Raw genomic sequence first — 23589 nt, 5'->3', positions numbered from 1 at the left:
CATACATTGCGGGGCTTTCACTATACCCTGAAAAAGACACATCACTTAGGAAATATTCCAGCTAGGCATGCACGATGAGGGCTGAAACACGGGAGAGCAGCAGAACTCACAATGACAGTTTATTACAAAGGGTTGCACGGTCATTGAAATGTCAGTGTTACCAAAGCCCAAGCAAAGTTGAGATACTTTTCCAGATTAAAGGGGCCAGGCTGACATGATGATTAAAGTGATCCATGGCCCTAGGCTGGATCCTGCACTGGAGGGGAAAATGTGGAAAAGGCATTATTTAATTGAATAAAAAACTGGAATTCAGATGGTACAATAGATACTAATTGTGAAATACACTGAAGTTGAAAACTATTCTGTGGTTACAGAGGGAATCGTCTTTTTATTAGGAAACAGACATCGAAACACAAAGGGGCAAAGGGCCAGCATACTTACTTTTAAATGGGTCAGAATTGTCTATCATCTATCTATATCTATTTATCAATCATCTATCTATTCATCTGTCCATCCATTTATTCACCCATCCATAATATCTATCCACCTATCCCTACATCTACCATCTATCTATTTTTGTTTATTTATACCTGCTGTCTATCTACCTATCATCTCCCTATGCATTTATCTTTCTATATGTGCTATTTACCTATGTATCTATCCCTACATCAATCATCTCTGTATATGTTTATTTATCTATACTTGCTATCTATCAGCAGAGCAAAAAATAAAACAAATGGGGTAAACAACAATAGATAAATCTGGATAATAATGTATGCTGCCTGGAGTAGTCTTGCAGAATTTCTGTAAATTTGCACCTTCATATAAAAAGTTACTTTTAACTTTTGGCTTTCGGCTCGGGGAGGCAAAGGTGCAACTTTCTTCGGTCGTCCCGAATCCGGGTTCATCTGACACCAGCCACCTCCGCCATGCCGCCTAAGTTCGACCCCAACGAGATCAAAGTCGTGTACCTGAGGTACACCGGTGGCGAAGTCGGTGCTACGTCTGCTCTGGCCCCAAAGATCGGCCCGCTGGGTCTGTCTCCAAAAAAAGGTTGGTGATGACATCGCCAAGGCAACTGGTGATTGGAAGGGTCTAAGGATTACGGTGAAACTGACCATTCAGAACAGACAGGCCCAGATTAAAGTGGTACCTTCTGCCTCTGCCCTGATTATCAAAGCCCTCGAGGAACTACCAAGAGACGGAAAGAAGCAGAAAAACATTAAGCACAGTGGAAATATCACTTTTGATGAGATTGTCAATATTGCCCAACAGATGCGACACCAATCTTTAGCCAGAGAACTCTCTGGAACCATTAAAGAAATCCTGGGGACTGCCCAGTCTGTGGGCTGCAATGTAGATGGCCGCCACCCTCATGGCATCATAGATGACATCAACAGTGGTGTGGTGGCATGCCCAGCTAGTTAACTACAAAGGAAAATGTTTCAATAAAGGATCATTTGACAACCAAAAAAAAAAAAAAAGTGACTTTTAAAAAATTTTATGCTACAAAAAAGGAAGCCTTTTTTTTTTTTTTTAAATCATGGTCTCCCTAGGAATAGCTTGTTCTCAGCACAGAGTAGATGCTCAATAAATGTTTCTTCAGTAAGTTAATATTTTACAACTAATAAACTACATGGAATTTAAATTTACATTTAAATTGATTTGAAAGATGCATATCATAAAATAAACTTGTCCTCAACAGTAAGTTACCATTTCATTTTTAAAAAAAACCACGTGTTTCTAGAGGAGCCTCTATTTGCCTGTTATCATACCCTTAAGAATCAAAGCCATGAGTATCCTGAGTGTCCTCCAGGTAACTTCCCCATGTGGGTAAGTGCCTTCAGAATTCTGTGAATTGTGACAAGTGGAGGCACTGACTTCTGAATTCCCTCTAGGGAGTGAGGGTCCACCCATGGTTGGAATTTCTTTTACCACATGCTACCTTTCTGAGTTTTGTGTCAGACCTACTATTTGGGGTGCAATCAGGAGTGCATCAGCATCCCCTTACAGGAACACAGGCTACTCCAGATTATGGTAATGCTGTGTCCCAGATGAACATCATCAGTAAATGGGAATGTTTGCATTCTTAACTGGTGATCGTCGGAAGCTTTGCACATCATGCAGTCAGCCTTGGTCTGGGTTTGCCTTCCCTGTCACCAGCATCACTTGGTGGGATCTGATGTGGAGAGACACCATAATTAAACATGACCCAGACAGCCAGTAGCTTGTAAATGCTCGGTGAACCTGGAGGTGCATGGTCCAAACACAGGAGTGTCAGCGGGTGATACACAGCCTCTCTAAAAAGATGGAGAGACTAGAAGGGAGGGGGAAAGTAGAGGAAGTGACAGACTGGAATTGGTCACAGGGAAAAGTTCTATAATTGTCAGATATCAGCCAGCATCCATTTGGAGATGCACAGGGAGGGAAGGTAATTCCTTAAACTCTCTTTTCAAATGTTACTTTGAAAACACCTGACATTCCCTTTCCGTGGCTGCTGCAGCTGTTCATTCCCCTCTGTGATAAATAGGAGGGGAAGGAGCAAAATTGCCTGTTGTCTAGTTTTACACTTCCTAGCCAAAACCATAGGAGACACATGGAGTTTTACATATTTGGATTTTTGCCCCAAATGCCAGACCTGATTTGTGTTTGGAGAAGCACCATCTTTAAAAAAAAAAGAAAAAGAAAAAAATGAAGAGGTTAAGAGGTCAGCCGATGAAACTGTGAGCACCTGGGATTCTGGCTGCCTGCAGGTGCGTCCTTGCTGTTAGATGTTATGAGGAAGCCAGAAAACTGGGACTGTGCAGCAGTGTTTGCCAGAAGCTGCTGTAGGTCAATCATCACATTCGGGTTCTGTGGAAATATTGTTGTCTCCGTGTTTCGGGAGACCAGGATGAGCTGAAGAGTATTGCTACTTTTGTTTTTCTGCACAGAGTGAGAATTTTCATCAGCTGGTTTGCGCTATTTTCTCGCTTTGAGTTCTAGTCCCCCCTCTCAGGTTTTGTGAGCCACCAAGGCTCATGCTAATTTTAAAATTTATCTAAGGTTTATGTAAGATCTTTATAATTTATATAATGCTGTATAAAATGTATTTTTTATCATCGATATTTGAATGTTTACAAGTGATGTTTACATGATGGCATTTTAATCACTAATATATGGTGAAGAAGTAGAAGCAACACACTTTTTTTTTTTTTTTAATAAAGAGGGAGAGAGAAAGAATCCTAAGCAGGCTCCATGCCCAGTGCAGAACCCAACACGTGGCCCAATCCAACAACCCTAAGATCATGACCCGAGCTAAAATCAAGAGTTGGACACTCAACCAACTGAACAACCCAGGCACCCTGCAACACACTTTCAAATACTAAATTCTTTCCCAGCAATGTTGTAAAACTTTTCTTTAAGCATCAACAAGAAACCTCACCGTTTAATGAATCTGGTAGATAGCAATATTTGGATCAATAAAATTCAATTTTTGATTCAAAATTGAAATAAAAGAATCCGTGAATTCGATTGGCTTTAAAGAATTAGTATGCTATGCCACGGCTCAGTGAGGAATGGCAAGAAATGTATTAAGGAATCAAATCAGAATGCTTTATTATCACCCACTCTTTGGGACGAATGTGGAAGACAGAAACTTATTTAAAAAAATAAGCAGATTTGAAGTGACTTCCAAGAAAAAGCAATGAACTCCAAGAGTGGAAACAAGTACACAGCATAATATGAGAAGTGCAGAATTAGTATTTTTCAAATGAAACATTCTCATAATATTTGGGCTCCAATGTTTTGACAACTGTCAAAGATGGGTTGCCTATAAAAGTAGACTAAGTGTTGTCATAATGCATTGCTGAAATTTTATATTTTTTCCACAAATTAGAAATACGTTTTGGTATTTTCTGAATGGACAGCCAACGTTCACCATCCCTATAGTTCACCACATGTTACGTTAAAGAACCAAATCACTGCAGTGCTACAATGAGCATTGGTCTTGAAGATACAAACTGTACCCATCGCAGCTGTTTGCTTCAAGCCTCTGGCTCATCAAATGAATAATGTGCACATCAATGCTTCTGCCTTATCACGTCCACTTCATAAGCTTCTCACACTGATTCTTCCTGCCCTCATCCACCTTCCCCCCCCCCAAACTGGAATCTGACATATTTGAATTCCAAAATGTATTCCCAGTTCCCACATCCAGGGTGTTCTATAATAAAATCAATAACTCTTGAATGCAATCCATCCATAATAAATATCACACCCAGCACAGCCAATCTGTAGCGCCTTGATAAATAACAAGTACCAGCTTAAAATTCAAGAAGGAAAGGTAAGTTCTAGCATTGCATCTCTTTCTTTATATGGAACCCATCGACTATAAAATATGATCGAATGGATGAATCCCTAACCTATTTCTTAGATGCTGTTTTGTACAAATGCCTGCTTTGCCGCAGGAAGACCAAATTCAGAGGCAACTCCCCATGGTTGTATCTGTTAATGCCCTCAAGAGACTATTCAGGGTTTTTAGGAAAATAAATATGGCAGAGACAGACATTGGAGAAATGATCAACATTTACTTTCAGCTGCAACTGCTCTCATCTTGCAAGAAGTAGCTTATGTGAAAGAGCCTTGTAACTTTTCAGTGTGCCTAGGAATAATTCTTTGCTGACACAACTCTCTGAGACAGACATTGGAGAACTTATTCTTCCATGATACCTGTCTCCCTGCCCATCCACCACCTCAACAAAATAATCTGTGTACAGGGCACATAAAATATTCTCTCAGCTTAAGTGAATTAAAGCTCATTATATTTTAAGATGATTTAAATAATTTGTAAGGCCTTACAAATGGCCAGCTATGGAATAGAAATGGGGGTTGATAGAGTTTGGAGTTGGGGGGGGCGGATGGAGTTGCCATGTGAACCAGTGACTTGAGATAACATCAAATCTAGCGTTCCTGAGAGACAGAAGAAAGTCTTTTTCTCCAAGTAGTCATTGGTCCAATCAAGCGTGCAGATGGGGAAACAGACATTTAATTCAGTGATTCTCTTTGCTCACAACAGGAATGGGGGCGGGGGTCACTAGAACCCCACATAAGTGGAAGAAGCAGATGCCATGAGGATGAGAGGCTAGTGTCAGTATATACGTGACCCTTCTGTGTCGTACTTCTGTGTTTTTTACAGGGAAAAAAAAATTCATTTCCCAGGTAAGCCAACTCATTTTGTAACGCACACCTTCCTCCTTTTCCGTCTCCGTCACTCTAGGGGTGTGTACATATTAGAAAGATAAACTTATGCTGTAAGGGTAGATGCAAAGAGGAAACCAGAAAGTGATGAACACAGGATTTAGGAGAACAGCTTCAGGGACTCCTTTCCTAGCATGTGATCCCCTGGGGATCAGGTCTATTCAAATTGTAGCCAACTATGACTTTCAGAGCAGTGGCTCAGTGGGGCTTTGGGAATGCAGCGGGGCCTGGTGAAGAAGTGTGTGAATCCCCATCTGGAATCCCCACTTGCCTCTTAGGACCTGTGTTAACGTGAGTTAGCACTGCATTTCCTCCTCTGTCAAATGGGCATAACTGTAGTATTAATTTCATAGACATGGTGTAAGGATTACATAGGTTTGGACAGGGGAAGGTTCTAGAGAAGAACCTAACACAGGGTAGATGCTGAAGAAATGTTAGCTCTTGTTAATGTGATTAATAAATGAAGTGTTTCTGTTCTCATTTATAAAGGGAGAGGTGCTTACTTTGGCTCAGTGGTTCAGGAACGTCAAGGCTACAATTAGTCCATTCTCTTGCTCTCTCTTTCCTCGATGGTGACAAGATGACAGCTGTAGCTCCAGCCATCATGTGTCCCATCCCTTCAAGGCAAGAAGAGGAGAGAATAAAAGAGATGAGCCAGGCAATTCTAGTTTATGTCAGATCATCCTTGTGGAAGCCAAAGCAATGACTTCCACTTAAATTCCATTGCCTAGACCATGTTACATGACATCACGCAGCTTCAAGGCAGGATGGGCCACGGAGTCCTCTCCTGATGGGATATACTGCCGCTCAGAACAAAGTATGAGGACCACTCAGGGATCAAAGAAAGTACAATGAACCCTGGGCAGACAACGTTCTAGACTTCCCAGTCTCCCATTCCTATGTAACCATGTCTGCTGTAGCCTGTCTAGTCTAACCATCAGTCTCACTGAAGAGAAGTAGAAGACCAGTTGAGCTTTCTCTTCAACAGTGATGAAAAACATGTCTTCTATAGCAAGCAATAGGCCATGTTACTCTGATAGCAACTGATAGTTAGAAACATTTTCTGGTATACTTGGCATTTTTTAAGGTGTCTGCTTATTCTGAACCTGAGCTTTCTTTACACTCCAATTACAGTCCCTGCCTCACTTCTGTATTTCCCCCCTGAGGGCTTGTCAGATAATCTGGACATATTCCTTGAACATTCTAGAGTCAAAAACCTCCCTGATCCTCAGGCTCATTTTGATCTCATTTTTGAGGAAATCTGTTCTGCTTGAGTAATTTTTCTGTGGAGAGTCTCAAGCCATGAAAACATATATAGCAATAAATCATTTGCCTAAAACCAGTGGGCACATCCAAAGTGCCTCCTCTTCAAAGAGTGAGTTGTAACTCACCTTCAAAATGTTACTGTCTCAACTAATTCAATCTTGGTCAGAATTATGTCCTGAAGAGTGGATTTACACTAGAAAATCATGGATTAATAATTTAATCTACATCTTTATCACCTTTACAAACCACTTAAATTTCATTTAATGTTAAAATGAGTAAGACTTTCTGATAATTCAAAACTTACCATAATATAAAAAGTATGCTTTGTGACACTTCCTGCTCACATTTCATCTTTTTGCAAATTATTTATTAGATTTTTAGGTATCCTTCCAGTGTTTCTTTCATGCAAATAAAAAATGAATAGGTAATCTTTTTAAACCCCTTTCCAACACAAAAGTTACCTTTCTATACACATTATTTTACACTGTATTTTTTTTCATATAACAAAGAATCTTCATGTATTTAGCAGAATTCTATTTGACAGCTCTCAAACTCTTTTACCATTCCAGTTCTTCTCTGCTAAAAATCGTCTGCCTCCCACTCCAACTTCTATGGCATTTCCTCTCTTGGGAATTTACTCTGTATTTCTTTCACCTAAAACAGGTTCCGTTACCCTTAACCAACAAAACAAAACTGGGCCACATTGCCTCTTACTACCTTCAGCAAGTTTTGTAAGTGATAAATTTCCAGAAACTCCATAAGCCCATAAAGCGCAATGTTTAACATCAGCTGGTAGCCTCAAAACCAAAATGCATGGCAAACAATCAAAACAATATTAAGGCTCTTTGCATATTGAAGAATTACAAACCAAAATTAATATCTGCAGCTTTCAGGATGTGTGATCAATGACCTCAGGAATGTCCAAGTGCCTTTGTATGAACTTCTGCCCGGGAAGAGTAATAAGGTAACTGAAGACTGATTTTCCTCTACTGATCCAGTAGAAAATTGAAAAAGTAAAGGTTATTAGGGAGCTATAGGTTAAATATTGATTGTTCTGGAAAATATAAGGAAGCAAGTGGTCATGACTGATGTTTATAAAATCATGGTATATGTAGACACCTATATTTTCTTGCTCACATAATTCCAGAGTAGCAGAACCAGAATGCATTCCTGGAAGTCAGAACATGATCATTTCATGGTACATAAAAGCATTCTTCACATGCCAGGTAAGAAGGATGCAGGACTCATTTCTGGAAGGGGCTATAACAGATGGAGAGTATAAGTGGGTATAAAAGGATCTTAAAGTCCAAGATGATGAATCCACATTGGAAATAGAAAAAAAAAAAATAGTGACATTTGATTTCTATTCCTACCTGTGGACAGGACACCACACAGGGCAATTGCTTCATTTAAAGAAGTCTTTACACAATTGTCAACGATGGAGCATCAGCTATCCTGTGGAGTTGGTGTGAACTGTCCTGGTTCTCAACCAGGGTATAAATCACTGTCCAAGGCTCTGGATGCCCCTCTGTCATAATCATTGAATCATCCAGGGCTGTGGCTTTGCCTGGCTTCTTGAGGGTTGCTTGATAAACAGGTCATCTCTGGATGTAGCCAAACTTGGTGTTCCAAGTTAAGAATCACTAGACCAAGGTGGGGAGGTGAAAATGCAGTGAGATTGTAGGAGATGCCCCGGTCATGGAGTCCTCTCCAGAAGAAACAGTTTACTGGGGATAGGATGATGGAATTTGGCATAAATAGTTTCTTGGAATAAGATAATGGAAGATTTTTTTTTAAAGATTTAATTTATTTGAGAGAGAAAGAAAGCACGCATGGTGGGGAGGGGCAAAGGGAGAAACAGACTCCCTGCTGAGCAAGGAGCCTGACACAGAGCTCGATCCCAGGACCCTGAGATCATGACCTGAGCTGAAGGCATACACTTATCCTACTTAGCCACCCAGGCACCCCGATAATGGAAGACGTTTGATATAGTTTATGGGCAATGGGATGATGAAAGTCGGTGTATTTCTTGTGTTAAAGGATGAAGGAAGTTGTAGAAATAGTTTATTGGGAATAAGATGAAGGAAGTTGATACAGTTTATTGGGGAGAGGATGATGGATATGCTGTAAAGATTTATTTCTTAAAGATCTAACCTGCTGTTTGCTCCCATAACTAACTCTTGTTCTCAGTGGTTTATGTTTTGTTGCCTTGCGTGTTTTGTCACTGGGGTTTGTGTATTTACCTAACATATGCTTTCTCTGTGAGAATTCTGCTCATTTTGAGGGTGCATTGCTCCATGGAAGAACCACCTTCAAGGCGCTGGTGTGGTACAAACACTAGTGCATTTTAAGGTAATCATTTATTGTGTTGGGTCTTCTTAAATCATGCACCAAATATATGGTCGAATTCCCACACCTTTACTACAGCAGTTCTATGTAAATTGTCAAAGGAGACATTTTTCCAATCGATTTCAGATCGAAAGAGTACATATCTTTATTATTTCCTTGTATTAACAGGTGGATATTTTTTCTAGTGCAAATTTTGACCAGCAGAAGAGCCTTTTGAGTTCTTGGTTGCAGAAAAGAGGTCTCAATTTCAACTCCATCCTAGGTATCAGACCAAGGTCTTGTGTCCTCTCTGTCCTGGAAATGGCTACTCCCCTTATAGGGAAGTTTTGATCCCTCTGGACACTCTTATTTCTTGTGCTGTTACATTCCTACCCCTAGAAATTAATTATTTCCACTTCCTTATAATGAACTCTGTATATTATAACAATGTTTGTTACACTTTATCCGGAGTTGCTATGTATTTTCTGGGGGGAATGTTGGTTTGGCACAGCTAGTCGGCCATACTTGTGCAAGCGAGAAAATCTGACACACCTTTGTTTCCATTCACCCTGACTTTACTTCTCCCACTCACCTTCTTGACTGGGGGATGCCAGCACCCTCCCAGTGAACTTCATTAGCTGGAGACTCTCCTATTTCTGTCTACTGGTAATGACTTCTATGAGCTTAATCTCATTTAAGGTTTATTTATATCCCAACTCCCTGCTCCAAACCTTACTATGCTCTTCCATTGTTCGTAGATGCAAATTTTTGGATTTCTAGGATTTCTAGGACTCTTCTAGTTTTTCCCTCTTTACCTATCCAAACTCATGTTGACCATTCACCTCTGGATTTCTAGGACTCTAAAGTTTTTTTCTTTTTTAGTTATGCAAAATCATGTTGACCATTCTCCAATGAGCAAAGTCTACTTTCATCAGTGTGATTTAAGCAAAGCCTCTCAAAACACTCTCTCCTAACCCTCAGTGCCTTTGCTCATTTTATCCTTTTCTCCTATGGAACAACTTCTCTTCCCCCTTCTTTTGGGATAAATCCTAATCATTCTGCAAATCCCACCTTGTTTATGAGGCTTTTTATTAATCAGGTTACCTCTGACCCTAGTAAAATCCTGCAGCATTTACTGTAATTGCTTCAGAGTAACAGGTAAATACACTGAGATTTTTATTGTTCATTATTTTATGGGCATTCACTTTGTCTTCCCAGTTTTAACTGTAGCAAAGATTTTAAAAGATGACCCACTAATCCCAAAGCATAATGTTGATTGTACTTAATAGAGGAGCCGCATAAGAAATGCTTTAAGAATGGCCTCTTTAAAGTAAATGTCAACTAGTGTTCATTTAATTATCTTATTTCCTGAGAGTGGAGAACATGGCATCACTCCTTCAATTAATTAGGATATTGTCTCTGTTGAGAATGGGTGACCACTGGGTTCATGGTAGATCTATTGCTGAACATGCAGCAGAGAGGGTGAGGCATTCTCCGTGGACCCAGGTCTCTCTGTTTGTACTTCTCTCCAAGACCATGAGCTCATCCAGCAGATGCACCATGTCCCATTTCTCTCAGATTCCCTGGTACTTGGCATTGTCTGTAGCTCTAGTCAGAACTTGATAAATATTCATTGAGCACATGGTTGGGATCCTTACCACTTGGACTCCTAACATGGAATCAGAATCCATCCTAATGTTGCTCTTTCTGCCTCTATGAACACCTTCAATGAGAGGAGTCTCTCCCCTTCAACTGGTTTTGGTCATACAATATACTGTTAATTCAGTTGTTTAAATTATCCAATTACAGACAAAATTAAAAAAAAAAAAAAAAAACCTTGACTTTAAAACGTTTCTTTTTCCTCAGCTGGAGTCTGTTGTAGACCGGCCAATTAGAGTATATGGAGTGATGGTACTTCTGTTTTTCTGCCTCACCTTCTTCCCTACCTGGGGGTTGATGTTTTTGTTTTTGTTTTACACTAGGGTCTATAGGGAAAGGGGAGTTGGTAAGGATCTCAGGGCATGGTTACTTGGCAGGCACTAATCATACTCTATTTTCTTGCTCTCCAGAATCAGCTGATTTCAATGCTAATGTCTTGTCTCATGGACATATTTGTAGTTTCTTTGCTAGTTCCCTTCACTCATGGCAAAGGCAAGTGTGTGTCTTTCTTCAGGATGGAAATGGAAATCTCCTTAGCTCCTGCTCCTGGAGGTAAGGGGGGAGGGAGGCTCGTTCTGCAGGCTTCTGTCTCAGGCACCAATTACTTTAAAATGATCCCAAGCCAACAGGGAGGTTTGGGGCTCACACTGGTCCTCACATGGGTATTGGCATGGCTTTGTTCTGATGTTGGAAGGAAAGGAAATCAATTTCCAGACATGGCCCTGTGCTTTGCACCACAGGGCATTTTAACATCCTCAGGAAAGTCAGGACCTTCCAACTTCAGAGCCACGTACATCAAGAATCAAGGAAAAATACTACAGAGGAGACATACCCAAAGCAATCTACAGATTGAGTGCAATCCCTATTAAAATACTAATAGCATTTTTCACAGAATTAGAACAAATAACCCTAAAATTGGTATGGATTCACAAAAGACCACAAATAGCCAAAGCTATCTTGAGAAAGAAGAACAAAACGGGAGGTATCACAATCCCAGATTTCAAGATATAGTACAAAGCTGTAATCATCAAAACAATATGATCCTGGCACAAAAGGAGACACATAGATCACTGGAATTGAGAGCCCAGAAATAAACACACATTCTGTGACCCAGTAATCTATAACTAAGGTGGCAAGAATATACAATGGGGAGAAGACAGTCTCATCAACAAGTGGTGTTGGGAAAACTGGACACGCACCAGAATGAAACTGGACCACTTTCTTATACCACACAAAAATAAATTCAAAATGGATGAAAGACCTAAATGTGAGACATGAAACCATAAAATTCCTAGAAGAAAACATAGGTAGTAATCTCTTTGACATCAGCCATAGAAACGCTTTTCTAGATATGTCTTCTGAGGCAAGGGAAACAAAAGCAAAAATAAACAATTGGGACTACACCAAACACAAGGCTTTTTCACAGTGAAGGAGAACATCAACAAAACAAAAAGATAACCTACTGCACGGGAGAAGATATTTGGAAGTGATATATGCAGTAAGGGGTTAATATCCAAAATACACAAGAACTTACAAAACTCAACACCATAAAAACCTAAATAATCCAAATAAAAAGTGGGTAGAGGACCTCAATGGACATTTCCAAAGAAGACATCCAGATGGCCAATAAACACATGAAAAGATGTTCAGTATCACTAATCATGAGGAAAATGCAAATTAAATTCACAATGAGGTATCACTGTACACCAGTCTGAATGACTAGTATCAAAAACACAAAAAATAACAAGTGTTGGTGATGATGTGAAGAAAAAGGAACCCCTGTGCACTGTTGGTGGGCATGCGAACTGGTGCATCGATTGTGGAAAACAGCATGGAGTTTCCTTGAAAAATTAAAAATAAAATTGTCATGTGACCCAGTAGTTCTACTTCTGGGTATGTACCCACAGAAAATGAAAACACCAATTTGAAAAGATATATGTAGCCCTGTGTTTACTGCAGCATTATTTACAGTAGCCAACACATGGAAGCAGCCCAAGTGTCCATCAACAGGTGAATGGATACAGAAGTGGTGTGTATGTGATGGAATATTATGCAGTCTTACCAAAGAAAGGAGGTCTTACCATTTGCAACAACATGGATGGACCTAGGGGGTATCATGCTAAGTGAAATAAACCAGACAGGGAAAGACAAATACTGTATGATTTCACTTATATGTGGAATGTAAAAAACAAAACAAATGAACAAACAAGCACAAACAGAAACAGACCCATAAATATAGAGAACAAACTGATGGTTGCTAGAGGGGAGTGGGTTGGGGATGGGTAACGTGAAAAAAGGGATATTTCCTACACCTGTTATAATACATATGATAAAAATGTAAAAAATACACGTAAATAAAAATTAGAATTATAGAAATAAACCATAATCTAGTCCATTAAGTTAATTGGAGTGAACTCAGCATTTGCCATTCCATTAAAAACAACAGAGTCAATGGAGTCATTAGGAGAAACAAACGGTGTTCTGCAACATGAAAGCTGTAATTGTTTTAGATGGGCTTTAATATGGTGAGGTTAAAAGACAAAGGGGTCAGCATTGACCACAGCATCCCTACAACCACTGAGATGGCGGGCTATAAGGACATTTTTGTGTGGTGTCCTCAACCCAAGCAGATGGTAGAGCACCCAAGCCAAATTTGAATGCCATTTGGCCATGTCCAAAACAGTGTTGTGCAAACAATCAGAGAACACAAACTCCTGATGTTTCACAAAGCTAGACTGGAGGTGGGTTATTTCTCCTTCCATCAATCTTCATTGAGTGAATTCTTCAAACAGGGTTTATTGATAACTTGGGTAGGAGACAGTGTGGAATTTTTTTTTTTTTTCCCTGGTAAGTCATTGCAGTTTGCTCTTTCCTGATATGGAAAGACAGTGGAGCTATCTGCTCTAAGGCTCATGAACCAAAGAGCAGTATCCACATCCAATATTGCAAGACTTTAAAGAGTAATTTTGGGGGTGGGCGGAGGGCAAATAGGCATTAGTTAAGCTCGGGAGATCCAGAGAATGAGGGAAAAAATGTAAGCAATCATATTTTTTCAGGAAGGTGAATATATATCTCTCTCTATATAGAGAGAGATATATATAAAGAAATACTTTTAGGGATGCCTGGGTGGCTCAGTTGGTTAATTGTCTGCCTTCAGCTCAGGTCATGATCCCAGGGTCCTGGGATCGAGTCCCTCATCTGGCTCCTTGCTCAGCGGGGAGCCTGCTTCTCCCCCTGCCTGTGCTCTCTCTCTCAGATAAATAAATAAATAAAACCTATATATTTTTTTAAATTTTATTTTATGATGTTATGTTAGTCATCATTAGTTTTTGACGTAGCGTTCCATGATTCATTGTTTGCGTATAACACCCAGGGCTCCACGCAGTACATACCCTCCTTCATACCCATCACCGGGTTAACCCATCCCCCCACCCCCTCCCCTCTAGAACCCTCAGTTTGTTTCTCAGAGTCCATCGTCTCTCATGGTTCGTCTCCCCCTCCGATTCCACCCCCTTCATTTTTCCCTTCCTACTATCGTCTTTTTTTTTTAACATATACTTTTAAATAGGACTAATATACAGCTCCAACAATTTGATCAAACTTTTCTTTTTAATTAATATTTTTATAATTATAAAATTCATAAACCTGTAAAATTTCTCTGTCCCTATTTCTCCCTAGTCCTGCATGAATGATGAAATTATAAAGTCACCTTGTTCAACAACCTCCTGACCTAGTCACACCCAAATTCCAATTCCTCCCTTTATTTCATCTTTTTAAACAGTCACTTAGTCATTTATATAGAATACTGAACACATTTTCTGTGACAGGCCCCTTGCATACAGCCTTCCCAACATGACATTAATCATCGATTAAAATTTTAAGACATTACCTTCATGTTTAATAATATTAACAAAGCATTTAATTCTTTATTGAAAATTAAATCCATATTTCTTTTTTTATGACAGTAAGACTGCTAGTGGACCAGCTCCCCAGTTGCAAGGCTGATGGGATTTCTCTGTGGGCATAACTGTTAGTCCACGCATCAGCCCTAACAGGTGAGTCCTGGTCAGTGTCCTCTGGCATTTGGCAACACATAAAACGCTGAGAGGTAAGTTGTAATAACAATTATAGACGTGGTTTATGTCGACGGTGAGTTGCCGACACGTTGTCCCCTCCCATGGTGATGGAGAAAGGTATAAAACAATGAACTTTCCAAACTTTTGCATGATTCTTGGTGTATAGAGACTTTGAGGAAAGGGAGGAGAGTCTCCATAAAGAGGCTTCCCTCTTGGGATTAGCATTTGGGTCCGTGCTAAAGCGCACGGGGGTGAGTCTGAGGACAGCTGGAGGGCAGGACCCAGAGCGAGCAGCCGTGATGTCCAGAGTGCCTCCTTGACATTCAGAAATGCATGGAGTCTGAGGCTCGGTTTCTCAACTGGAGTCAATAGACAATTCTACGGACCCTGCCTATTTCCTAGTGTCAGAATAAAATAAAGACGTAGACATAAAAGTGTTAAGTCAATCATAAAACATTCTACAGTTATAAAGTTGAATTAATGTCACATAAGAATAATTACTGTATGGTGTATTTTTGAGAACGGAAGTGGAGAGATTTCAAATTCTGCTTTATCCTTTACGTATGGGACTCAATATTATTGTTGTACATTTTTCATTCATTCTCATGGTGATAGCATTTCTTATCCTCGGTAACTGTTAATATGCAAGCAAGCTTCCAACCTCCTCCAAATGCATGCATTTAAGATAACCATAAATCGACAGATATTTAAGGAAATAATGTGTTCTAATTATGAATATGAATTGGATTAAAAGGCATGAAGTATGTACCCAGCAACTGACCAGATTAACACAAAATCAGTGGGACTCTCTGGATATTTAGACTCATGATTTATTGTGAGGATACATAAATCCTTGCTTTTAGAAGTTTCAACTATATATTTTGCGCTTGATTTATAAAACCTGCTAAAAATCCTGTTCAGCTTCTTATTGAGAAATCGTTATTCTAAGCATGGATTTATAAGCCAGGAAAACATGTGTACAAAACGAACCACAGATTTTGAAATCATGCCAATAAATCTTATAAAACAACAAAACAACAACCTGCTATTTACAAATCTGTACCTTACAGTGGGGGTAGACATAAAGATTTAGGAACCATGGCCTTAAATTATGTACAATTTTGGCCAGCATAAGAATCATGATTTAATCTGAATTCAAGGTGTTGGAATTTCTGAGTGGTAGGTGTTAGGAGTCACAGCAGGAAGAGACGTATTATTGTAAATGAATGCTTAAAGAGACTTCCAGGTCTAGGAGTTGGTAGGTGTGATAGATGCTGTTTTGGTACCTTGCCCAAGCGCCCCCTCAAGGGGCCAGTGCACTTGTCTTTCAGCCAATGGCTCACAGCTGGTCTCCCCCTAGAGCATTGCCCTTGGTTGACAATGAGTTGCCCTACCCGGAAAGTGACACCCTACCTCTCCACCATGGGGACCATGACATCGAGCCCTGCCATGATGTCAGACCAAGGCTGTATTGTGCAGAGGCTGTCCCTTTGTCATGCCTTTCTGCCTCCTGGCATTCCCCACCCCCCCCGCCACCACCAACCTTCTTTGCTGGTTTTTCCTTCCACGAATCAACTGCACCCACATTCTTGTCTCAGCTTCTGTTTCTTAAGAACCCAACCCAAGGCTCTTGTATTTCTACCAATTCTTCACACACAGATAGCCATTCCAATTCATCTGGATGACCAACTCCAATTAAAGATAAGCATAACATAAGATCTCCTTTAAAGCTGCAACTAATTATTTTATGGTGAAGCTCCTTGGTCAGAATCTCAACGTCTGAATGCATCAGCATCTTCTCATCTTCCCATTTTGTGCTTGTTTGTACAAAAATCAGAGGTGATTTTATATGTGCAATAATTACCTCAAAAAGGATTATTGATATTTCATTTGGTTTCGGTAAGTGAAGTCTTGGTAATTTGAGCTCGGTGTATTATTGGTGTCTGTTGTAAGATGGGCAGGGCTGTCTCCACCTGAATAAGAGGGTGCAATGAGATACTGGCTTTTTGACTTCCAAAGCCCCTGCTCCCCATCACAACTTGGAACCATCATTAAGAAATGCATTAAGAGCACAGGATGTTCTGAAATGAGCCCACAGTGCTTTGGGAGTTCGCAAAACATTTTCCATTACTTGCCGATGACGATAAATGTAGCTGTAGATGATAATGGTAATAATGGGGCTTAAAATAGTCAATACATAGAGAATGTTCCATACACGAGCTACTTAAATAGATCCAGGCTATCCGTGATTCTCTTTGGTGATTAACCTAGATGCATCTACAACTTTTCCTTTGCAACATCTGTATCCCCAGCGAGACAAACGTGATTTACCAAGGATGCTTCATCTCCCCACTTTTGGTTTTGGAGGTGGACATGCACTTGTTACATCGAGATGTGGTCCAGTACTTCTAATAGTGACAACGGATGAAGAATGCATATGGTGAGGATTAACCTTGAAGTTATTAATGCTAAATTCAATATGGCAGATTTCTGGATATATGGCTCATTCATATCTTCTGAGGTGCCATCATGCACTTGGGCAAAAGTGGAAACCAATGGCAACTGCCAACAGTTGGGAAGGGATCTCTCTAGGCCACACAGGCTGGAATCAAATCACTGCTTGCCCTTAGCGCTTCCTGTCATGGAACCTCACGTAACTTGCCTCTTGGGGTATCGGTACTCTGTATAAAATGGGTATAATAATGGCTCATGGCTGTTGTGAAGACTAAATTGGGAAAGCAACAAATGTAGCATATTTAGAACCCTATGTGACATAAAACACTAAATTATTGTGCACATAGTATTTCTTAATACATAAATACTATATTAATATAAATATGATACATATAAATATATGAACTATATTATTATATCAAGTAATATATTATCTGAATATAATAAAGGTTGATGTATTATTATATATTATAAATTATATATTGTGTGATATACCATGTAACTTATTATATGATGCATATACTAATATGTTAATTAGCATAACATTCATTTGCATTCCTACAGATATGAATGTATTAGTGTTAATATATTAATAGCCAATATGTTAATATATAGCATAATAATATAAGGTTTAATTACGTATCATGATAAATAATTGTGTGTATGCAGAGAGACAGAGGGAGAGAGAGACATATACGTAGGGCATATATAGAGACATATTTGTTCATGCGAGTGTGTCATATACATACGTATAAAGGATGCACGTAGTTAAAAACATTGGCAACAAGTCTCTAATATTCTTCCCTTTCAAGCAAGGATGACCCGAGCAGGGTCCATAAGGGTTGGCACTATTCCTCTGCTCCTCCTCACTGGAAGTATGGTATTCTCTTCCCAGACTTGCTTCCCTCAACATCAAATTGTATACTACTTTCTGCTGTCTGAAATGTTGAGGATTTTAGGGGCACCACAGTCGAGATTGCCGCCCTCGCTGAAAGGAATACAAAGTCCAGACCAGAAAGTCTGATTACGGGAAATAAAAAGACAGCAACGACAGGAGGACACCATGCACAGGGGTATGGGTTTGCTACATTCGGGGGACATTAGTACTTACACTCTTGCAACTAACGGAGGCTAGCGATAAAACATGTGCGAGCTAACTTATTCCTTAAAAAAATTCATATTTTCAAATGGGAAGATCTCAACTATTTGTTGCTTGATACTGTTTGCTGATATATAAAAACAATCACATTTAAACAGGGGGAAAAACATGAAATGAATGAACGAGGAAAATAAACATATCAATTATTAATTGCATATTCCACTTGAAATTACTTATGGCACTTGAGACTTATGAGCCACCATTTCTCACTAGGAAAATAATGTAATCTTCCTCATATCCTAGAAATATATTTTTGAAGAGATAATGTTAGCAGGTTTGATATTGTGGAGGACAGAGCAGTGTCAAGAGCTTTGCCATATTTCCTTTATGCTTTCTCTATGATGGGTTTTAAAACATGTTAGAGAAATATTTTTTAAAGATTTTTAAATTTTATTTATTTGTCAGGGGGAGAGACAGAGCATGCACAAGAAGAGGGAACTGCAGAGGCAGAGGGAGAAACAGGCTCCCTGCCAAGCAGGGAGCCCGATGTGGGACTTGATCCCAGGACCCTGGAATCATGACCTGAGCTGAAGGCAGCTGCTTAACCTTAAGACTGAGCCACCCAGGCATCCTTGAGAAATATTTTTTAAAATCCCCCATGTACATGCCCTCGATTTCATTTCCCTCGCTCTCTTCCCAGCCGACCTTAATTAAGTTTGGTTTAACATTCTCTTGGATCCCTGGGTTTTCTTATCATTCTAATACATATGCATCTGTCTGTCTGTTTATCCATCCACCCATCCATCCATCCATCCAACCATCCACCCATCCATCCATCCATCCATCCATCCATCCATCCATCCATCCACCCATCCATCCATCCATCCATCCATCCTTCCATCCATCCATCCATCCACCCACCCATCCATCCATCCATCCATCCATCCATCCATCCATCCATCCATCCATCCATCCACCCATCCATCCATCCATCCATCCACCCATCCATCCATCCACCCAATCTATGTATCTATCTATCATCTCCATCCATCCATCATCCATCATCCAATATATCTATGTATCCATCTATCTATCCATCCATCCATTCATTCATCATCTAGATCTATCTATCTATCTATCTATCTATCTACCATCTATCTACCTACCTACCTACCATCCATTTTAAAACGTATGTAAATGGTATGCTGAAGGTCATCTTTCATTCATAATTAAGTTTGACATGGATTGGATTGATACCTGCAATCACAGTTCATTCATTCTACTTAAAATGGATTATTCCAATGTGGCTGATTTCTAATTTTTCATTATTACAAGCAGTACAGGGAACATTCTTGTCCATGATTCTGTGCACACAAGATTCTCGAGAGTAGACAGCTAGCTGGAAGGCTGAATGCATCTTCAGGTCTATGGAGGCTTCCAGAAGGCTTCCCAAAGAGGTGTGTCAATCCATGCTCCCTCTAACAGTTAAGAGGATCCTTTTTTTTTTTTTTTTGCTTCATGTTTTCCTTAGTTTGCTTCATGTTTTCCACAGTGACATAATTTTTTGCTCAACTTAAGGGAGTTTTATTCATGTTTTAACTTGAATTTCTCTGCCCGTGAATAAAAGATGGCTGTTCATGTGTTATTGGCCATTCAGGTTTTTTCTTCCAAGTGCTATTTGGTTTCTCGCCTACTTTGATGGAGTTTTCCCCCACTTTTCTTTCTTTTAAGATTTTAAGTAATCCCCAACATGGGCCTTGAACACATAACCCTGAGATCAAGAGTCACACACTCCACCAACTGAGCCAGCCAGGTGCCCTTTCCCCCACTTTTCTTACTGATTTTTCAAACTCTGTGATTATTTGTGTGTACATTTATATATTCTTACATACACGGATATTCATTTACATTCTTATGTATATAAAGGTATTATAATACATTCTTACATTCTTGATATGTTTGGAGTAAAACATGTTTTAAATAATCTTTGTGCATTCCTGGCTTTTCTCTTTGTAGATGATATAATGATATACATATATTCTTATGTATATGAATGCATTATAATATATTGCATTATTATATTCTTTTTAAAATAATTTTTTAAAGGTTTTATTTATTCATTTGACAGAGAGAGCAAAAGAGCACAGAAGGAAAGGGAGAAGCAGGCTTCCCCGTGAGCAGGGAGCCCGATGCAGGGCCTGAACCCAAGACCCTGGGATCATGACCTGAGCCAAAGGCAGACGCTTAAACAACTGAGCCACTCAGGCGCCCCGAATTATTTTATTCTTGATATCACTTATAAACAGTTGGGATAAAATGTGATCCAAATAGTCTTTCACATTCCTGACTTTCTTCTTTGTTGATGGTATCTTTTATTTTTAGAAATATTAATCATCTGGGGATGCCTAAGTGGCTCAGTTGGTTAAGCGTCTGCCTTCGGCTCAGGTCGTGATCCCAGGGTCCTGGGATGAAGCCCCGCATCGGGCTCCCTGCTCAGCAGGAAGCCTGCTTCTCCCTCTCCCTCTGCTCCTCCCCCCGTGCTCATGCTCACTTTCTCTCTCAAATAAATAAAATCTTAAAAAAGAAATATTAATCATTCGTATTCAAATTAATTTACATTGTTTTAATATAATTGTGTATTATTTTGTGTGTGTGTTTTACAACCGAGCGCGGTGGCCCTTAGAGACTACCAGTAGTCTTCAAACTGTGCTTGGAGACCCAAGGGTGGACTGAGCACTCCCAGGAGCGAGGAGGGGCAGGGATGAGAAGCAGATGTACTATCTGGCTGTTTTATGGATTGCTCACTTTCTGGGCTTTTTTGTCTCGATTTTTTTTTTAATGGATTGCAGTTTCAGCTACCATCTCCTTTGAAGACTCACGGTCTACCCAGGTGCTTGATTTCACATTGTGCATGAAAGCCGCACATCTCGTCTGAGGTTGGAGAATTGATGAAGAAGCTCGAAGTAAAATTCAGGAGTCACGGTTACAAACTAGTACCCTTTACGCTTACCTGCAGGTTTGCCCTACTGCATTAAGGCCAAACAAACACATTATTCTTCCTGATACCCCAAGTGTGGGATGCACTACTGCTCTTTAAAATCAATAATCAGGTAAGAAGCCATGAAGCAAGAAGATGTAAAAACACATGGGGAAGAAGAGTGCTTCCCAACGCCGCAAAACAGTAGCCATTCCACAAATAAGGCTTTACATAACCACAAAACAAGATGACCATTTAAGAAAACGACAATATCAAAAGCACGTTACGTTGTTTCTCAGCACTGAGCACATTTGGCTGTTATTGGACACAGCTGCGCATAAACACCCAAATCATCTTTATCACTTTGCACAGATAGATCAGGGTATGTTTCCAATGTACTTTTAAATCATTTTTATTCGTTATTACCCTGTGTCCTGGTTTTTTAATTGGGAGATATTCCCTCTCAGTACAAAGTTTCTAATTAAATCCCCAGACTAAAGTCTGAATCTGCCCCCATGTCTTTGCAGGAAGTGGACACTGTCGGAAGAAGGGAAACATGCATTTTAATTATGTTGTTCACACTCGGAGGAACCAATCACTGGATCCCAGAAGCACTAATTCTACCTGTGCATGTTCTAAAAAATCCTAAATTGGGGTTATTGTATTCTACAATTTTGTGCCTTGTGAAACGAGCTTTTAAAAACTCCCTTTGCTAACCTTGAGGACATTATGCTGGAGTGTAATAAGACAGTCACAAAAAGACACATTTGTATGATTCCACTTATGGGAAGTACTTAACATCATCAAATTCATAGAGACATATTCGCAGTGGTTGCCAGGGGCTGGGAGGAGGGGCAGACGGGAGGGTAGTGTTTAATGGGTAGAGACGTCCAGTTTAGCAACATACAGAGTATTGTGGCAATGGGTGGGGGGGTGATGATCGCCCAATCATGGGAATGTACTCGATGCCCCTGACCTGTTCACTTAAAAATAGCTGAGACGGTACATTTTATGTTATGTGTATTTCACAAGTAAGTTTAAAAACTCCCCTCATTTTAATAGTAACAAAGATTTTATTTATTTATTTATTTGAGAGAGTGCACATGATGGGGGGAGAGGCTGAGGGAGAGGGAGAAGCTCTCTTTCTGTCCGGACCATCAAGCTTGTGGCTTACACTGCTCTGGGTTTATATGGGTCACAAGAGAAAAAATATAGCCATTGCTAAGGTATTTTCTGAGGTTTTTAAGAATTTAAATATATTTGACAGAGAGCACTGTGTACATTTAGGGTGTGTGTGTGATGTCTTGATACATTTATATCCTGTAATAGAATTGCCATTGAAGCTTTGGTTAGCACCTCTCTCTATTACATCCTCTAATGATTGTTTCTTTTCAAGATACTTTTTTTTTTTTGTGGAATAGTCATTGTGATGGTATTCCAAGAAACAAGGCCAGGTCCTAAGAATCAAGGAGCATTTGAGCCAAACGTACAGGTTGGTGGGGGGGGGGGGGGGAAGGTAGGCATTCTAGAAATGTCTATAGCTGGCTAGAATGTCAGAATTTCTCAGTTGGGTATCAAACTCCTGTGGCTGGCGGGAGGTGGGGGTGAGAGGGGAGAAGGGGAAACACGTTACTAACCACAAAATGATGAGTGGTCAGTGATAGGGCCAGAAAGCTGGATGGACCTCCTGACCCCGGGGTTACAGTTTACTTCATTGTCAAGAAGCAAGTCAAGCATCTGTTGCCATGATTTTTACTGATTCCCTGTCTTCTGTCTCGGTGTTGAGATGACATCGGACATGACGCCCGTTATTTTTCTGTATAACGTTAGTTACAAGGTTGAGCAGGACACGCATTTTCCAGTTTCTTTTTTGACACTCAGTACTTAATTTGGCAATGTCCACTGTCTCACATATTAGGATGATTTCTGCAAAACTGAGTTGGGGTGACCCTCATTGGGGCTTCCAAAAAATATACAGAAATATCTACAATGGAAGTTTTATTTCTTCAACAATGGTTGGAACAGGCCAGTCAGTAGAGGACCCTACATGCAAGTAGGTAAAAAAAGTCCAAAGTCCGTACTGGAAACCTGATCACATGTCTTTTATCCTTGAAAACCCTTCTAAGGATTTGGTGGTATTGTGCATTACCTATTGGTTTACTCTAAATCCTGTCTTGTTGAGGGCAATGTCAATAAAACAGCATACAGAGCTGCTTGGCCCTCATTCACATGCCAGCCGATGCCACAAATCATGTCCCTTTTATGAACATTTCAGACAAAAAAGACGGTTCTGTCCTCTTGGCATTAAATCAAATGGGTTCCCTAAAAACTCCCCCTGGGGGTATCACTTAAAATGATGGTAGGGAAGTAGGAACTCTGTAAATTAACGTAAAATGTGTGAAATAATTCCATAAGCTTGGACCTAAAAGTTTCAGTGACTGTAATTAATACTTTTCTTACTACTAACATCTCTGTATTAGGGCATTTTTGAT

General features: G+C 39.9%; 1 long non-coding RNA gene across 1 annotated transcript in view; it reads left to right on the top strand.

The window, feature by feature from the left end:
* Window positions 1-21473, top strand: part of LOC113930259 — a 39316-nt gene extending 17843 nt beyond the window's left edge. The window contains exons 2-6 of the long non-coding RNA XR_003522498.1: window positions 5057-5199; window positions 10902-11043; window positions 14457-14546; window positions 16880-17007; window positions 20970-21473. This is a non-coding gene — a long non-coding RNA (uncharacterized LOC113930259). The remainder of the gene's footprint in view (window positions 1-5056; window positions 5200-10901; window positions 11044-14456; window positions 14547-16879; window positions 17008-20969) is intronic.
* Window positions 21474-23589: the final 2116 nt, after the last annotated feature.

The sequence above is a fragment of the Zalophus californianus genome, chromosome X (assembly GCF_009762305.2).
Source record: "Zalophus californianus isolate mZalCal1 chromosome X, mZalCal1.pri.v2, whole genome shotgun sequence".
NCBI classification, from domain to species: Eukaryota; Metazoa; Chordata; class Mammalia; order Carnivora; family Otariidae; genus Zalophus; species Zalophus californianus.
The sequence above is the reverse complement of the archived record's forward strand: the minus strand, read 5'-3'. Positions and strand labels throughout refer to the sequence as shown.